Genomic DNA, 20,052 nt, shown 5'->3' with positions numbered 1-20,052 from the left:
CAGTTATAAGAAATGTGTTGGTGAAAAGGAAGTCAGGTTTTCATTTCTGGAATATTACAATTTGCCTGACCATACTAGTCACCATGGTTAGATAGCTGTTAATCTTTGCCCTTCATTTTATTTAGACATAATATCTTTGCTTGTTTTCAAGGCCTAGAGTAGGTTACATGTATGATAGCTAAGAAGAGCTTTGCCTTTGTATCTAATGAATAACGTCTCACTTACAGTCCATCCTTTATTCTGTAACATCCTAATTAAATACATTTATGCCTGCAAATTAAATGTTTATTTATGGAAGCTATAAAAAGAATGTAACTTAATTCATGAGGGCAGGAGCCAAATCATACTTGTTTACCTAGCACTGATACAGTTTCTGGAGCACAGCAAGCACTTAAGATTTGTTTTTTTTTTAATAAATGAATGAAATCATTTAACAGAAGTTCAGTTTTATTTTTCTGTAAACTCAGGTTTCAGTTGAAATTAGTTGCAAGGTAAGTATTATCATGGTGATAATGTTACAAATAGAGAAAACAAGATAGCAGTTTTATTAATCTATTTGTATATTTTCATTTTGAATTTTCATAAATTTGGGTCTTGCCTTATTGTTGCCTTTGCACTATGATTATTTCAGAGGTACACTGTGATTTATTTCAGATGAGTACTATTACTAAATTTAAAAAAAGGTATGGAATTACCTAGCATTGCTCTAATACATGGATCTCCCACAAATCATTCTCCTAATGTGCCACTGTAATTTTGTAAGCCATCTTTTTACTTGCTAGCAAGTATTTTCTACTGAAGGAGATGACCAAAAAATTTTGAGTCATTAGATTTGAAATGCTGAATAATATTCTGTTTTATTCATCACGATTTTGACCAAACTATAGAAATTTGTACAGTTTTTGACTTCGGGAAGCAAGAAAAAAATCATGGGTCTCGTCCCTCTTCTCAGGTTAGCTTGAACTATTTAAAGAGGCATTTACTCCCGTGTGTAAATGACACTTTGATATCGAAGTATCAAAGGACTGGAGCGGTATTTAAGCAGTGAACTGCATACTAAATTAAGCCACATTTCAGTATCTAGGGCGCACATTTTACTCTAATGCTTCACAAGATATCAAAATAAAATTATTTGGAGTTAATCGTTTTAATCATTTTTTTTTCATAATTTCTTTACCAATCATTGGTAAAGCTGATTTTGAAAATATATCCTGGGACAAAGCTGCAGTGTGTTATCATACTACAAATAAAACCTAAGATCAAATATATTTATAAAAGAACTTGACATAAAACAACCTTTTAAACAGAATTAAACAATATCTAAGCTCTTAGAGCCATGTGATCTTTATAAATACCACTGAAAGAATTGACTCACTGTCAGTAGATTGTGTGCACTGGGTTGCTTTTCCAGCAGGGGAATAGATTTGTGCTCATTTTTTCCTCTATCCAATCCAGATCACCTTTCTGGCAATCACTGGGTACTTGGCCTATTTACATATTCCTCACAAAGCCAGATAATACAGTGGGGACTATAAATACAATGTGTAACCCTGGCTTCATTGTCACAGATTGTATCTGAATGTAAAATGTGAGCTTCTTATTTATTCTCATGACATGTCTCACCAGGTTTCTATAGTATATAAGTGGCTTGAAGGAGTCTAACCCAAGCTCATTTGGAAGCTTCTTTTAGTTCTTGGAGGTCACCATAGGAACATTTAATACATTACTGGTCAAGGAGAAGGAGGGCGTCTAGATGGCCCTGACATGTGTAGGCTGAAGTGTAGCAATGTCATTCATTATGCTGCTTCTCAAATAATATATCTGTGAATGTCAATGCAGCCTTGGATGGGTGCTCATATTCATGGTTAGTGTAACAACTGCCTTCCACCAACTCTGCTCAGATCCTTGAAATCTCCATTTTTATAGCATCTTCTTCGTAGTTATGTCACCTTGAAACTCGGAAATCCATCTTCTTTAACATTATTCATCTCCCCACGTACATTTGAGGACCTATCAATCATCAAAGAAAAATCTAATATTAATTGAGTGCCTTCTATGCTAGGCTTTGTGCTGGATGCTTTATAGACATACTTCATAGATAGCATGTAAGTTATAATGATGAACCCCAGAAAACTGAGGCTAAAGCAAAACACTTATCCAAAACCACAGCTGATAAGAGGTGGAGCCTGCTTTAATCACTATGTTGAAGTATAAAGCCTACCTTCTCCCAGTGTTTCACTCTGAGATGCCATTCCACATCTTTAACACATGCATTAACTACCTCTTTGACAATCTCATGGGTACAGATCTCACTGTGACTAATCCTTTCATGTTGAATATTGCAGTCATGTCATCTACCCTAAGGACATCCATATAATGGTAACTTATGCAGTCACTAAAAAATGTATAAACATATTTACATGTTTATGGTATAAAAAGTAAACAACGGTGTCTTTAAAACAGAGTTGATAGTATGTAATTCACACTATCTCTACTGTATACCAGTGAGTGTTTCCAGATGGCTGGATTTTGACCTGATATATTTTTTTCTTTTTGCTTATTCATTCTTTCCTGAATTTTTTCGATAAATATGTATGTTTATGTGATTTTATAACTATTTTTTCTTTTTTTAATTTAATTTTTATTTTATATTGGAGTATAGTTGATTTAAAATGTTGTGTTAATTTCAGGTATACAGCAAAGTGATTTAGTTATACATATATCCATTCTTTTTCAGATTCTTTTCCCATATAGGTTATTACAGAATGTTGGGTAGAGTTCCCTGTGCTATACAGTAGGTCCTTGTTGATTATCTGTTTTATATATAGCAGCATATATATGTTAATACCAAACTCCTTATTTAGTTTCATGGGTCTCCAATCCTCCAGCAGTCTCCTGCCAAATACAACTTTATAAGGCCCAACTAAAAACTGTAAACACACTTCTCAAAAACCATCAGAGGAACCCCTTTGCCAACTGAATAAATTCCAAACTCCTCCCTTTGAATTCCAGACCTCTCAGAATCAAGCTTGGCCTCTATCCTACTATTCTACTTTACATTATGTTTCAGGGGTATTGAACTGCCTGATATTCTTCATAAGGCTCAAAAGCTCTTTTGACTCTGTGCCTTTGCCAACACTACTTTCTCTACCTGGATCCCTCTCCCCAATCTGACAGCCCCAGTTTTGTCCCACTGGAAACTTGATTCCCAGGTGCAAAGTTCTTTTTCCTGCCAGCATCATCTTCCGCTAAACCCCAGAGGTTGATTCTCTCATATAGAAATTTCTTCCTTGATTATAATTATAACATGTCTAATCTCCTCTAAGACAGTGCTTCTAAAACTATTGTGAAAGCCCACTGTTTTAAAATTTAATACTTTGCTTGTATTTCCTATTTGGCATGAATTAATGTTTTTGAAAAATACAATAAAATCAATTATTAGAAAAATAAAATAAGTAAATATTACAAATACAGCCCCCAAATTTAGCTCATTATAATTAACTGTTTTAAAATTACAATGCAAAAATATATAATAAGTACCAACATGACATTGGAATAAAATAGGAATTTCATCTATTACTTTGAGAGAGGATATACAGGCAACTAATAGGATTGCTATGATATTCATAACTTTTTGTTATTGCTAAATGAGAATGATACAAATATTGAGTGAAATAGTGATTATTCACATTAAATGCCAATTCTCAGGTTTTGAACAGGGACTGGCATATCAATATTCAGAGGTTTTAATGTAGGAAATGAAATTGCTTCCTTCTTGTTAACTAATCTAGGCTAGATTGACAACGGCACCACTCTTAGGGGATAATGTATGTTTAGACTGTCTCTATTTTTGTTTTAATAATATTATTGGAGAGAAGAAATCAGTCTCCAAAATAAGGATGATGGTAATGCAAGGAGATTTTAAAGCAATTTTAACAATCTCAGGATGTTCATTTTAAGCTTTTATACAAAATGAATAAAGTGATACTGTATTTTTAAACTTTATCTTCAAATCTTTACCACTGGCTAATTTCAAAATTTATTCTGTAGATTATAAATCATTTATCTTTTCATCAAAGAATATATTTTGGATTTTAAGTACATCTGGGGTATACTGGAAAGACTAAGGTTGAATCACAGCATCATGCAATGAGGTTCTTCTGCGTATAGTTAGTCTGTTGCTGGCTCACCCATGGGTTCATCTGCTCAGTTAAATTAGGCCACTTATCACGCATTTGGATCTGGCGGCACTGTCAGATTGCTATGAAAGCATCAAATGCTTACCCTCAGCTCAACTTATCGTATTGTGGACTAGTGGCCATCACTTCCCAACTGGGTGTAGTCTCCCAACATGACTCTTAGAGCAGCTTGGTTCCAAGAGACAGTAAACCCTGAGGAATAGGACTTGTGTCATATTTATGTTTGAGTCAGCCCAGCAATTAGCACACTGTCTGGATCCAATTAAAACTCAAAGTAGTTCGGTTAGCATAATGAGATAAACTATTATATTTCTTTGATATATTAAGGAGGGCCCACTTGATCCACAATCAGTAGAGGTTTCATTTCAGTTCTTTTCCTCAGGGTGTGCATAGATTTTTCTCTGATCTATACAAACTTGTCCTTCCCAGTGTCCATCACGCATGTGAGTTGTTGCATGGTTTTTTTTTTTTTTTTCTGTGGAAAATGTCTAGCTGGGATGAATGATCACATGTGAGGCCCTGGATATAACTTTTTAAAAACACCTTTATTGGAGTATATGTGCTTTACAACGGTGTGTTAGTTTCTGCTGTATCACAAAGTAAATCAGCTATACGTATACATATATCCCCATATCTCCTCCCTCTTGCACCTCCCTCCCATCCTCCCTATCTAGGTGGTCACAAAGCACCGAGCTGATCTCCCTGTGCTATGCAGCTGCTTCCCACTAGCTATCCAGTTTACATTTGGTAGTGTATATACATCCATGCCACTCTCTCACTTCGTCCCAGCTTACCCTTCCCCCTCCCCGTGTGCTCAAGTCCATTCTCTATGTCTGCGTCTGTACTCCTGTCCTGCGCCTAGGTTCTTCAGAACCACTTTTTCTTTTCTTTTTTTTTAGATTCTATATATACGTGTTAGCATATGGTATTTGTTTTTCTCTTTCTGACTTACTTCACTCGTATGACAACTTCACTCGTATGACAGACTCTAGGTCCACCCACCTCACTACAAATAACTCAATTTCGTTTCCTCTCATGGCTGAGTAATATTCCATTGTATATATGTGCCACATCTCCTTTACCCATTCATCTATCGATGGACATTTAGGTGGCTTCCATATCCTGGCTACTGTAAATAGTGTTTCAGTAAACATGGTGGTACATGACTCTTTTTGAATTATGGTTTTCTCTGGGTATGTGCTCAGTAGTGGGATTGCTGGGTCGTATGGTAGTTCTATTTGTAGTTTCCTAGGGAACCTCCACACTGTTCTCCATAGTGGCCGTATCAATTTACATTCCCACCAACAGTGCAAGAGTGTTCCCTTTTCTCCACACCCTCTTCAGCATTTATTGTTTGTAGACTTTTTGATGATGGCCATTCTGACCTGTGTGAGGTGATACCTCATTGTAGTTTTGATTTGCATTTCTCTAATGATTAGTGATGTTGAGTATCCTTTCATGTGTTCGTTGGCCATCTGTATATCTTCTTTGGAGAAATGTCTATTTAGGTCTTCTACCCATTTTTGGATTGGGTTGTTTGTTTTTTTGATATTGAGCTGCATGAGCTGCTTGTATATTTTTGAGATTAATACTTTGTCAGTTGCTTCTTTTGTAAATTTTCTCTCCCATTCTGAGGGTTGTCCTTCGTCCTGTTTATGTTTTCCTTTGCTGTGCAAAAACATTTAAGTTTCATTGGGTCCCATTTGTTTATTTTTGTTTTTATTTCCCTTTCTCTAGGTGGTGGGTCACAAAGGATCTTGCTGTGATTTATGTCATAGAGTGTCTGCCTATGTTTTCCTCTAAGAGTTTGACAGTGTCAGGCCTTACATTTAGGTCTTTAATCCATTTTGAGTTTATTTTTGTGTATGGTGTTAGGGAGTGTCCTAATTTCATTCTTTTACATGTAACTGTCCAGTTTTCCCAGCACCACTTATTGAAGAAGCTGTCTTTTATCCATTGTAAAAGGCTCCATTTCTCCATTCTTCCCTCCTTTATCAAAGATAAGGTGACCATATGTGTGTGGGTTTATCTCTAGGCTTTCTGTCCTGTTCCATTGATCTATATTTCTAGATTTGTGCCAGTACCATACTGTCTTGATTACTGTAGCTTTGTAGTATAGTGTGAAGTCAGGGAGCCTGATTCCTCCAGCTCTGTTTTTCTTTCTCAAGATTGCTTTGGCTATTCGGGGTCTTTTGTGTTTCCATACAAACTGTGAAATTTTTTGTTCTAGTTCTGTGAAAAATGCCATTGGTAGTTTGATAGGGATTGCATTGAATCTGTAGATTGCTTTGGGTAGTAGAGTCATTTTCACAGTGTTGATTCTTCCAATCCAAGAACATGGTATATCTCTCCATCTGTTTGTATCATCTTTAATTTCTTTCATCAGTGTCTTATAATTTTCTGCATACAGGTCTTTTGTCTCCTTAGGTAGGTTTATTCCTAGATATTTTATTCTTTTTGTTGCAATGGTAAATTGGAGTGCTTTCTTAATTTCACTTTCAGATTTTTCATCATTAGTGTATAGGAATGCAAGAAATTTCTGTGGATCAATTTTGTATCCTGCTACTTTACCAAATTCATTGATTAGCTCTAGTAGTTTTCTAGTAGCATCTTTGGGATTCTCTATGTATAGTATCATGTCATCTGCAAAGAGTGACAGCTTTACTTCTTCTTTTCTGATATGGATTCCTTTTATTTCTTTTTCTTCTGATTGCTGTGGCTAAAACTTCCAAAACTATGTTGAATAATAGTTGTGAGAGTGGGCAACCTTGTCTTGTTCCTCATCTTAGTGGAAATGGTTTCAGTTTTTCACCATTGAGAGCGATGTTGGCTGTGGGTTTGTCATATATGGCCTTTATTATGTTGAGGTAAGTTCCCTCTATGCCTACTTTCTGGAGGGTTTTTATCAAAAATGGGTGTTGAATTTTGCCAAAAACTGTCTCTGCGTGTATTGAGATCATCATATGATTTTTCTCCTTCAGTTTGTTAACATAGTGTATCACACTGATTGATTTGCATATATTGAAGAATCCTTTCATTCCTGGGGTAAACCCCACTTGATAATGGTGTATGATCCTTTTAATGTGCTATTGGATTCTGTTTGCTAGTATTTTGTTGAGGAGTTTTGCATCTATGTTCATCAGTGATATTGGCCTGTAGTTTTCTTTCTTTGTGACAGTAGATGTATTTTTGATGTATTTGTGGGGAGGAAGGTGATCTTCACTTCTTACTCCTCCACCATCTTGAAGGTTCTCCCCCTTGGATATAATCTTAATTTTATTGGACAATGTTGGAGACAACTGAACTCATCTACCATATGATACTCAAAAATAGGTATTTAAACCTGTTATCTTTCAAACGATGTGTTACAGTATGACATATTGAAATAGGAAAAGTCCTTAAACAGAAAGAAACCAGAGTCTTGCAGCAATTTTTTAAAGTCTTCTGAGGCTTGGTTTCTTCATCTAAAGTGGGGATAATATTTCCTGTAGGCAAAAGCACAGTGAAAATTAAATAAGCAAAAATGTTCAAAAAGTAAAAATAAAAAGGTAAAAGCAAAAAATAATAGTTAATAAAACATAAATAAAAAGCAAAAATCTGGAGCGGAATAAATCTTAGAATGGTTATTAGAATGTTATTCTGACAACAGCTTTTAGAGATGCTCTGGGCACCTGATAATTCCTTATAAATGCCCCAGGAGCCTTATCCTGATGAATTATATCCAGGATATTGAACAGAAAGTGAAAAGCCATTATTGTAATCTTCATGAAAAATAAAACAAATTACTGAAATAATATCAATAATATTCACTCATAATTAGGGAAATGGGACAAATGAATCTAGTTTGTTATTTTTTGGTTTGGCACTGTTTTATCAATCAAAGGCTTCTGTCCATCAGTTCAGTTTGGTTGTGTTGCAGAAACTGTTGGATTTCTTTTTGTGCAGGGAGCTACACTTCTGACAGCATTATCACTCCCAGCTCTGGGTCAGAATTTTAACTCTTTTAACTTATTTTTAATTTTTTCCCTAATTTCTTATAACCATCAACCAAGCTGATAGTTTAAAAAAATAGAATTGAATCAATGACTATGAGGTTTTGAGGGTAATTTATATTTTTATTGAAACATAATTTATAAGGACAAAATGTTGGGTAGAGAGTAAATGTGCAAAAGTAGGTATGTGGTTAGATAAATTATTTTACATCCATTTAATGGAATATTATACAGCCATTGAAACTGATCTTTTGAAAAAAATAATGACATTAGAACATGCTTGGAATAAAATATTAAGTGGAAAGGGTAGAATACAGAATCATATGCATAGTACATTCCCAATTGTATCACACACTTGTAGATGCAACAAAAGTGATATCAGAATTAAATATGCTCACGTATTAAATAATTTTCTATGATTGATTTAATGTTTTAAATTTTTTATCTTTTTGTTTATGTTTTTTTTTTTTTTTTTTTTTGCGGTATGCGGGCCTCTCACTGTTGTGGCCTCTCCCGTTGCAGAGCACAGGCTCCGGATGCGCAGGCCCAGCGGCCATGGCTCACGGGCCCAGCCGCTCCGTGGCATATGGGATCCTCCCAGACCGGGGCACGAACCCGTATCCCCTGCATCGGCAGGCGGACTCTCAACCACTGCGCCACCAGGGAGGCCCTATGTTGTTATTTTTATAACATGTAAAAATCTACTAAATTCTCCTTAAAATAAAAATGTTCTCAGAGCAGTGCTGGACTGTCTTAAGAGGCACAGATTCTTATAATAGCACTCTTACTCCTTGTTTGTTGAGACAGAGTATGCCCTGTAGTTTACTGTTTTTTCCCCTCCCAGTAATGTAAACACATAGAAGGTTATTGAAATTATGACATCTGTATTTCCTGACTCACAGCTCAAAGAATTGAAAATTAGGTTAAAAATATAATTAATTGTTATCATTGCTGATCTTCTTTTTTAAAGTAATGTATGTCAAAGTATCTTGCTATCAAGAGTAGATCATTTCCTGCCAAAACTAAAGAAGTGCTTACAGAAGTATATCATTAAAGCATATTTACCTTTCTGCGGATTACCAAAAATGTTCTCTTTATTGCTAAATGATTTACATGCTCCATATATTTTTACCAAAGTTTAAGATAATCTATATTAAAAGCACTTGAAATCAAAAACAAAATAAAAATATTTAGTATAAAAGAATCAAACTATGGTAATCTTACATACCACTGCAAATATTCATACTTTTGTTTGAAATTTAAATCTAAATAGTTTTTTAAGAAAATATTTTTAAGATTCCAGCTTATGTTAAAATGACTATATTTATACTAAATGCAAAGAGGGAGTAGGGAAAATGATTTACTCATAAAATCCAGTGTTAGTATTTTGGGGAAAGTTTAGGAAAATAATATTTCTGTTTTAGAAATACGATGATTACTTAAGAGTATTTAAAGGGAGTTGGAAATATAAACCAAATTTTAGATTATGAGAGCTAAACTTTTATGTTACAACCTACTTTTTAAAAATAAATTTATTTGTTTTAACTTATTTATTTTTGTCTGCGTTGGGTCTTCATTGCTGCACATGGGCTTTCTCTAGTTGTGCTGAGCGGGGGCTACTTTTCGTTGTGGTGAGCGGGCTTCTCACTGCGGTGTCTTCTCTTGTTGCGGAGCACAGGCTCTAGGCACATAGGCTTCAGTGGTTGTGGCACATGGGCTCAGTAGTTGTGGCTCACGGGCTCTAGAGCGCAGGCTCAGTAGTGGCACACAGGCTTAGTTGCTCTGTGACATGTGGGATCTTCCCAGACCAGGGCTCGAATCCGTGTCCCCTGCATTGGCAGGAGGATTCTTAACCACTGCACCACCAGGGAAGCCCACAACCGACTTTTTAAAGTAGAAAACTATATTTTGATTTTTAAAAGGAAAAAAATGTCTGCATGAGTGGTATGAAACAGTTATGCTTAGATTCATCAGCAAGCATTATTGAATTTCAAGTACATGCCCCGCACAGAGTTTTGTATATTCCAGATAGGATCCATTGACATTTAAAAGGTTTGCAGTAAAACAGACTGTGTACTTACAGTGCATTCCACACAATCATGGTTGGTGTTGGCTTTGTTGGCCCAGGAACTGGGTTTGTCAACACAAATAAAGATTAAGGGCTTCCCTGGTGGCGCAGTGGTTGAGAGTCCGCCTGCCGATGCAGGGGACACGGGTTCGTGCCCTGGTCTGGGAAGATCCCACATGCCGCGGAGAGGCTGGGCCTGTGAGCCATGGACGCTGAGCCTGCGTGTCTGGGAGAGGCCACAACAGTGAGAGGCCCGCATACCACACACACACACAAAAAGATTAATAGATAATTTGACATTGGCATCTATTTTTCCATCAATTTATTCATCTAATATTCCTTCAAGATATACTTATTGAGCATAGCCAAGCATTCTTCTAGATATAAAGTCTATAAAGATGACTGAGCACAGTTCTTTTGCTCAGGAAAATTATGAATATGTTCCTCATTGTTCACACTACCTTTTTTTTGTATACAGAGTTTGAAGAAGTAAAGTTAGTCATCAAAAGGCCGTGACTGAGGTAGGAGGTAGAGGTAATCTGAGAGTTTCAAGAAATACTCTATTCAGACCATGATGAGGTTTGATTAACCTTTTCCCCAGAAGCAAAAACACACCTGTTCCACACTTCTCTCCCCACTATGATGGAGAACACACACCAGCACATTTTGCTTTTGGAACTCTTTTATTCTCTTTGCCTCTTCTTTATTTGATACGGTTTTCTCTTATATGTGATAATAGTTATGACTAATATATACATATACCACTGACATGTTTAAAGGGAATAAAATATGATTATGGTACCCAGGGAATTTAGAAACTAGATGAAAATAACATACCTGAAATAATCAGACAACAATTCGGTGATAAACTCCTGGGTTATTTTTTTATTATTATTATTATTTACTTTTTTGTGGTACGCGGGCCTCTCACTGCTGTGGCCTCGGCCTCTCCTGTTGCAGAGCACAGGCTCCGGATGCGCAGGCTCAGCAGCCATGGCTCACGGGCCCAGCCGCTCTGCGGCATATGGGATCTTCCCAGACCGGGGCACGAACCCGTGTCCCCTGCATCAGCAGGCAGACTCTCAATCACTGCGCCACCAGGGAAGCCCAACTCCTGGGTTATTACTGAAGAAAAGACAAAAAAAAGACATTGTAGATCAGTTTGAGCTAAGAATAACTGTAGTCATCTTTATGGAAAAGATGGAGTTCAGTCTCAATATAGAGATGAGCCTAGCAGAAGAAAGAGTACATCACTGGGAGAGCAAGGAAGTATTATGACAGAGTCATAGGAATTAGCATAGTATGAAAGAGTATCTGTAATATTCTGTGTGTGCCTGTGTGTGTGTTTAAAATTAATGGTGAAAAAAGTCAATCAACTCAGATTAGTATATACTTAGAATATTAATACTATTACTTTACTGTACTTGTTATACTTTGATCTCCTTTAGCAGAGTCATATTATTAGATTATGATTTTAAAACAGAAGAATTTGAAGTTGCTCTGATGGTTACCAGCTGTGTTATTTTCCTTAGAATGGGAGATGTAGCTAACAGGAATTTCACCTAATATGTTTATAATAATTCATGTCTACATTTACTTTTCTAGGACATTTCAACGTATGTTACTTATTTGCATTTCTTTGAAAAACGTTGTTTCGGAGGTAGGGTGGACATTAATTTTGTGTTATAGATGAGTAAGTTGAGACACTAACAGCTTTTCTGCACTTCTTCCCAATTCAAAGTCAGTACTTAGCTCTGGCCAGAATCCAGGTTTTCTATGTTCAGTGTTGGGTAGGATACATCAGAGTAGAGAAAATGTCTTAGGTGAGTTTTTTGTGTTGTCCTTATACTAACATTTAATAATGTATATAAACCAATAAAAGCACATCTGTGGCTTAAGGAAAGACATATTATGGGAAAGATAGATAATAATAAGGGAAGATTTCCTTTGACTCATATCTTACTATATGAATTTGAGTAGAATTTTTAGGTGATGTTGAGAAAATGTAATCATTTTTGTGTCATTGACTGTAACTGTTTCAAAAAAAACTCTTGCAGCAAACCCTAATAATAAAGTCACATTTTACACTACACATTAAACTTTAATTCAACTTGCTTTGCTTGAGTCATGTTTTCTGCTTGTGTGTGTGTGTGTGTGTATGTGTGTGTGTGTGTTGGGGGGTGGTGTGCATTTCTTTCTAAGGCTAATTTTACTTAATCACGTTGGTCATGAAGTCAAAGTCAGTTTGTATGGGCCATTGGGACCTTTAGATGACACACAATCAACTATTCCACTATTTTATGTTGGGTAAACAAATATTAAGCACGTAAGTACATTTCAGAAAATCTTTAGTTAGAAGAATTGCTCGAGATAATTCTATTTATCATTAAATGGCTAACATTCTCTATAGTAAGTTATTTCATGCACAAGCATGTACTCAATTGAAATGTTCCATCCTGTTCACAGTGGTCTGGTTTCATGTGTGCTCATAGAGGTACACACAATAGTATATCTAGCAATTTAATTCTACTTCTTTTCTATATTTATCTTTTATTTTTGTTCTTGATAAAAATTAAATACTATTTTTATGTAGTACTGTAGGGATGCAAAAAAAAGTTGTAGTATCTGCTTTCATTAATTTATTATTAATGCCAATAATAAAAGTTATGTGTTTTGGAGGTTATCTAATAGTAGCTAGGAACTATGCTTGCCTTTTTAATTTATCATACAAATGTTTCTAGTTCTCTAATTTAAGTAGAGATATATTCATTTTATAAATTAACAAAGTGAGCTTTAAAGTACATAGGTGACTTGTTCAAGTCCACACAGCTAGAAGGAGGCAGGTTCAGACTTTAAGTTCACATATTCTACTGTTAACCTCAGTCAACAATGAACCTAGTAACTGTAAACAAATATAAGTTTAAGGAATACAATATCAAGAAAAGACACATAACATAGAGAAAATAGTTTTCAGATATAAGATTAAGCATAAGCTATATAATTAATGTAGGAAAAAGTGAAACTTCTTTAATCAATTTATACAAGAACTCTGAAATAAGATGCACACAGAACTTAATGTGGAATTTAAAACTTAATGTGGAATAGAAAACAGAGTATTACACTGGGATTCAGGAGCCCTGGCTCAGTAACTGAATATTCACCTTGGGAAAACCTCACCACCATCAGTCTGCTGGACCCCGGGTTCTTAATCAGTGGGCCTGACTGAATGACACATGAGGTCTCCCCAGTTTTCTTACTTGGAGTTAACCATATTTATGTGTGGTAGCACAACTGGCCCTAAAGCAATTGGCAATGTGGCTAGAATGCATACTTCTAAACTTCATATTACCTGGTTTAAGTGGAAGTTTTACTATTATTATTATTTGTAATAGTAGTAGTAGAATTTTAAAGTTCTCTGCTATCATTTTCAAAACATGATTCTCCTTTTCAGTTTCTAACAAACTTGCTAAATAACACGAGTTAAGCTGATAATCCAATTTATGCTGTCATGTAAGATGCCAACATTTTTATCATCAATAATGATAATGACTTAATGCCCTATGCATCTATTTATGAGTTAAAATATTAGTTTTGTCTTGTTTCAAATGAGAATTGGGACTTTTGGGCAGTGTGGAAGGTCTGAGAAGAGGATATTCTGATTGTGCCATTTTTAATACATTAAGCCCCCTACATACGAACCTTCAAGTTGTGAACTTTCAAAGATGTGAATGTGCGTTTGCATGTCCAATCACGTAAGTTAGTTCACGTGTCTGGCATACATTGTCACGTGCATGCTACAAGTGGTTGTGCTTTTGTGTACTTTACTGTACAGTACTGTATAGAGTACAGTAGTACAGTATCTTTATTTCAAGCCCAGGATGTCCAGAAGCAAGTGTAAAAGCAATAGTGATGTAGCTGTTACTGTACTATACTTTTCAAGGTGCTATACTGTAAGATTAAAAATGCTTTCTTTATTTTTGTGTTTGTTTTTATGTATTATTTGTGTGAAAACTATTATAAACCTATTAAAGTACAGTACTATATAGCTGATTGTGTTAGTTGAGTGCCTAGGCTAACTCTGCTGGACTTACAAACAAATTGGACTTATGAATGCGCTCTCGAACAGAACACGTTTATATGTAGGGGACTTACTGTACAACTTTGATAATTTAACTCTTTCTGTTATACATAAAAGTGAAAAGAGTAGTATAATGAACCTCTAAGTAATTATGATCAATATGTGAATGATTACCAACATGTTATGTTAGTTCTTCATCCAAGGATACAAATATGAGTGTGAAATACTAAAGGTTGGAAAAGTGAAAGGAATAAATGTAAATGAAGCAGAGAGAAAAAGGATAGCAGTTGTTGGAGATGTGCTGGAGGGGAGTATTCCATGCTGATCATAGCTGGATTCTGGAATTGTGCTAATTCTGAATGATACAGCTTACCTTTAAGAGTAAATGCAAGGAGGTTAAAACCCAGAATTATGAGCTGGAATTCCTGAAATATGGTTGAAGAAAGTCAGACCTAGAGAAACAAGGAATTGGAGGTGTTATCCGAACCACCATTGGATATGAAAAGCCATCCTGTGAGTAAGGGGTTCGATTTTTCATGTAGACTTTAGGGTTACCTAAAATGAAAGCCCTCAGGGATGGATGTCTGCTCAACTGCAATATGTCACATGTAACAAGGGTAGTTTTCCATCTTTTGGCTAGGTTGGTTTAAGTAAAAAATAGTGATGTCTCCATTCCTTGTTAATAATATAGAGAGGTTGGGTGATCATGTGGTAAGGATACCTTAATGGGATTCATATAACTGATAGAAAATTGTAAAAGATGATCTCTGAGTGCAACTTTAGATCTAAGATTTTGTCATTTTGTGTCCAAGTCAACAGAAAACCATGGTTTAACCTACACTGTTTGAATAGTTCTTTGGTTTAGTTAGAAACCAGTTGGTACTCTGGTCTAAAACAGTTCCTAAGGAACGGTGTCAGCTTTCACAGAAATTCCTCTGCTTCTCCTTTCCACACAAGGAAGCTCCAGTATGTGACATAACACTCTTTTGTCTTTGTTTTGACTGGCCATATGGAGTTTCTGAAACATAATTTAAAAGCTGATCTCATTTTGCACTTTCAGTTGATAATACCTTGGCATACTCCTTTGTGCTGTCAATACCTGTGCCAGTTTTAATGAGCTTGAACATTCATTACTGGGGCTATGTACCCAAGCCATTAACCTGTCACTGCCATGTGCTTGCAAATAGCATCTCAAAGCAGGTAGCTTGCACCTACCTAGTCTCTGATGATATTCAATTTGTAAGTGAAAAACATACACATATTAATTAGTTGTATGTGTTTCCCCCTCTTTCCTAGGAGTGTGAATGCTCACTTGGTTTTCTGCCATGACCAGTTTTGCTAATTGTTTAATTTTCCTCTTGTCACCCCACGACAAAATACTTTTTATATTGCCCTCCTTAGGTTTTAATTCCAGAAAGATGCTATTCTATTCAAAAATTATAAAAAATATAAAGCCTCTTAATTAGGAAAGTGAGTAAGGCCTTGTGTAGCATAAGTACTCCATAATCTTTTCTGGCTGATGATTAATTGACTTTGCTGCTCTGTACTGCTCGGATGTGATGCTCTCTGAGGCCCTCCCAACCATCAAGGTGGAGGAGTGTCTGACAAGGGAGGGGTTAGGCCTCCAGAAGTCAGAGCTTTAGTTCTGTCTCTGGTTGAGATGGTGGGCAAGTCACTTGACTTCTCTAAGTGGCCATGTCATTACCCATAAGACTGAGAGTGTAATTCCTCTTATGCCTTCCTAAAGTCATTGTGAGCATCACAAGGGATATCAATTCTCTAAAAGTGTTAAACCACTTAAGAAGTTTTGTCTCTATTCTTTTTTTTTCCTTTATAACAAATTTAATCAGTTATACATATACGTATGTTCCCATATCCCCTCCCTTTTGCTCTCCCTCCCACCCTCCCTATCCCACCCCTCCAGGCGGTCACAAAGCACCCAGCTGATCTCCCTGTGCTATGCGGCTGCTTCCCACTAGCTATCTACCTTACGTTTGGTAGTGTATATATGTCCATGCCGATCTTTCACTTTGTCACAGCTTACCCTTCCCCCTCCCCATATCCTCAAGTCCATACTCTAGTAAGTCTGTGTCTTTATTCCTGTCTTACCCCTATGTTCTACATGACATTTTTTCCCTTAAATTCCATATATATGTGTCAGCATACAGTATTTGTCTTTCTCTTTCTGGCTTACTTCACTCTGTATGACAGATTCTAGGTCTATCCACCTCATTACAAATAGCTCAATTTCATTTCTTTTTATGGCCGAGTAATATTCCATTGTATATATGTGCCATATTTTCTTTATCCATTCATCCGATGATGGACACTTAGGTTGTTTTCATCTCCGGGCTATTGTGAATAGGGCTGCTATGAACATTTTGGTACATGACTCTTTTTGAATTATGGTTTTCTCAGGGTATATGCCCAGTAGTGGGATTGCTGGGTCATATGGTAGTTCTCTTTGCAGTATTTTAAGGAACCTCCATACCGTTCTCCATAGTGGCTGTACCAATTCACATTCCCACCAGCAGTGCAAGAGTGTTCCCTTTTTTCCAGATCCTCTCCAGCATTTATTGTTTCTAGATTTTTTGATGATGGCCATTCTGACGGCTGTGAGATGATATCTCATTGTAGTTTTGATTTGCATTTCTCTAATGAGTGAAGATGTTGAGCATCCTTTCATGTGTTTGTTGGCAGTCTGTATATCTTCTGTGGAGAAATGTCTATTTAGGTCTTCTGCCCATTTTTGGATTGGGTTGTTTGTTTTTTTGTTATTGAGCTCCATGAGCTGCTTATAAATTTTGGAGATTAATCCTTTGTCAGTTGCTTCATTTGCAAATATTTTCTCCCATTCTGAGGGTTGTCTTTTGGTCTTCTTTGTGGTTTCCTTTGCTGTGCAAAAGCTTTGAAGTTTCATTAGGTCCCATGTGTTTATTTTTGTCTTTATTTCCATTTCTCTAGGAGGTGGGTCAAAAAGGATCTTGCTGTGATTTATGTCATAGAGTGTTCTGCCTATGTTTTCCTCTAAGAGTTTCATAGTGTCTGGCCTTACATTTAGGTCTTTAATCCATTTTGAGCCTATTTTTGTGTTTGGTGTTAGGGAGTGATCTAATCTCATACTTTTACATGTCCCTGTCCAGTTTTCCCAGCACCACTAATTGAAGAGACTCTCCTTTCTCCACTGTATATGCTTGCCTCCTTTATCAAAGATAAGGTGACCATATGTGCGTGGGTTTATCTCTGGACTTTCTATCATGCTCCATTGATCTATCTTTCTGTTTTTGTGCCAGTACCATACTGTCTTGACAACTGTAGCTTTGTAGTATAGTCTGAAGTCAGGGAGCCTGATTCCTCCAGCTCCATTTTTCATTCTCAAGATTGCTTTGGCTAATCGGGGTCTTTTATGTTTCCATACAAATTGTGAAATTTTTTGTTCTAGTTCTGTGAAAAATGCCAGTGGTAGTTTGATACGGATTGCATTGAATCTGTAGATTGCTTTGTGTAGTAGAGTCATTTTCATAATGTTGATTCTTCCAATCCAAGAACATGGTACATGTCTCCATCTATTTGTATCATCTTTAATTTCTTTCATCAGTGTCTTATAATTTTCTGCATACAAGTCTTTTGTCTCCTTAGGTAGGTTTATTCCTAGATATTTTATTCTTTTTGTTGCAATGGTAAATGGGAGTGTTTCCTTAATTTCTCTTTCAGATGTTTCATCAGTAGTGTATAGGAATGCAATAGATTTCTGTGCATTAATTTTGTATCCTGCTACTTTACCAAATTCATTGATTAGCTCTAGTAGTTTTCTGGTAGCATCTTTAGGATTCTCTATGTATAGTATCATGTCATCTGCAAACAGTGACAGCTTTACTTTTTCTTTTCCAATTTGGATTTCTTTTATTTCCTTTTCTTCTCTGATTGCTGTGGCTAAAACTTCCAAAACTAGGTTGAATAAGAGTGGTGAGAGTGGGCAACCTTGTCTTGTTCCTCATCTTAGTGGAAATGGTTTCAGTTTTTCACCATTGAGGACGATGCTGGCTGTGGGTTTGTCATATATGGCCTTTATTATGTTGAGGAAAGTTCCCTCTATGCCTACTTTCTGCAGGGTTTTTATCATAAACGGGTGTTGAATTCTGTCGAAAGCTTTCTCTGCATCTATTGAGATGATCATATGGTTTTTCTCCTTCAATTTGTTAATGTGGTGTATCACGTTGATTGATTTGCATATATTGAAGAATCCTTGCATTCCTGGAATAAACCCCACTTGATCATGGTGTATGATCCTTTTAATGTGCTGTTGGATTCTGTTTGCTAGTATTTTGTTGAGGATTTTTGCATCTATGTTCATCAGTGATATTGGCCTGTAGTTTTCTTTTTTTGTGACATCCTTGCCTGGTTTTGGTATCAAGGTGATGGTGGCCTCGTAGAATGAGCTTGGGAGTGTTCCTCCCTCTGCTATATTTTGGAAGAGTTTGAGAAGGATAGGTGTTAGCTCTTCTCTAAATGCTTGATAGAATTCGCCTGTGAAGCCATCTGGTCCTGGGCTTTTGTTTGTTGGAAGTTTTTTTTTTATCACAGTTTCAATTTCAGTGCTTGTGATTGGTCTGTTCATATTTTGTACTTCTTCCTGACTCAGTCTTGGCAGGTTGTGCATTTCTAAGAATTTGTTCATTTCTTCCAGGTTGTCCACTTTATTGGCATAGAGTTGCTTGTAGTAATCTCTCATGATCTTTTGTATTTCTGCAGTGTCAGTTGTTACTTCTGCTTTTTCATTTCTAATTCTATTGATTTGAGTCTTCTCCCTTTTTTTCTTGATGAGTCTGGCTAATGGTTTGTCAATTTTGTTTATCTTCTCAAAGAACCAGTTTTTAGTTTTATTGATCTTTGCTATCGTTTCCTTCATTTCTTTTTCATTTATTTCTGATCTGATTTTTATGATTTCTTTCCTTCTGCTAAATTTGGGATGTTTTTGTTCTTCTTTCTCTAATTGCTTTAGGTGCAAGGTTAGGTTGTTTATTCAAGATGTTTCCTGTTTCTTAAGGTAGGATTGTATTGCTATAAACTTCCCTCTTAGAACTGCTTTTGCTGCATCCCATAGGTTTTGGGTCATCGTGTCTCCATTGTCATTTGTTTCTAGGTATTTTTTAATTTCCTTTTTGATTTCTTCAGTGATCACTTCGTTATTGAGTAGTGTATTGTTTAGCCTCCATGTGTTTGTATTTTTTACAGCTCTTCTCCTGTAATGGATATCTAGTCTCATAGCATTGTGGTTGGAAAAGATACTTGATACAATTTCAATTTTCTTAAATTTACCAAGGCTTGATTTGTGACCCAAGATATGATCTATCCTGGAGAATGTTCCATGAGCACTTGAGAAAAATGTGTATTCTGTTGTTTTTGGATGGAATGTCCTATAAATATCAACTAAGTCCATCTTGTTTAATGTATCATTTAAAGCTTGTGTTTCCTTATTTATTTTCATTTTGGATGATCTGTCCATTGGTGAAAGTGGGGTGTTAATATCCCCTACTGTGATTGTGTTACTGTCGATTTCTCCTTTTATGGCTGTTAGTATTTGCTTTATGTATTGAGGTGCTCCTATGTTGGGTGCATAAATATTTACAATTGTTATATCTTCTTCTTGGATCGATCCCTTGATCATTATGTAGTATCCTTCTTTGTCTCTTCTAGTAGTCTTTATTTTAAAGT

At 36.0% G+C, this 20,052-nt stretch overlaps 1 protein-coding gene across 5 annotated transcripts in view; it reads left to right on the top strand.

Moving 5' to 3' along the window:
- The window catches only part of DPP10 (dipeptidyl peptidase like 10), a gene marked incomplete at both ends in the record, with an annotated part of 1,314,496 nt that overhangs the window by 852,929 nt on the left and 441,515 nt on the right, over positions 1–20,052 (top strand). The window lies entirely within an intron of this gene.

The sequence above is a fragment of the Mesoplodon mirus genome (assembly GCF_964341445.2).
Source record: "Mesoplodon mirus genome assembly, chromosome: 8".
NCBI lineage: Eukaryota > Metazoa > Chordata > Mammalia > Artiodactyla > Ziphiidae > Mesoplodon > Mesoplodon mirus.
The sequence above is the reverse complement of the archived record's forward strand: the minus strand, read 5'-3'. Positions and strand labels throughout refer to the sequence as shown.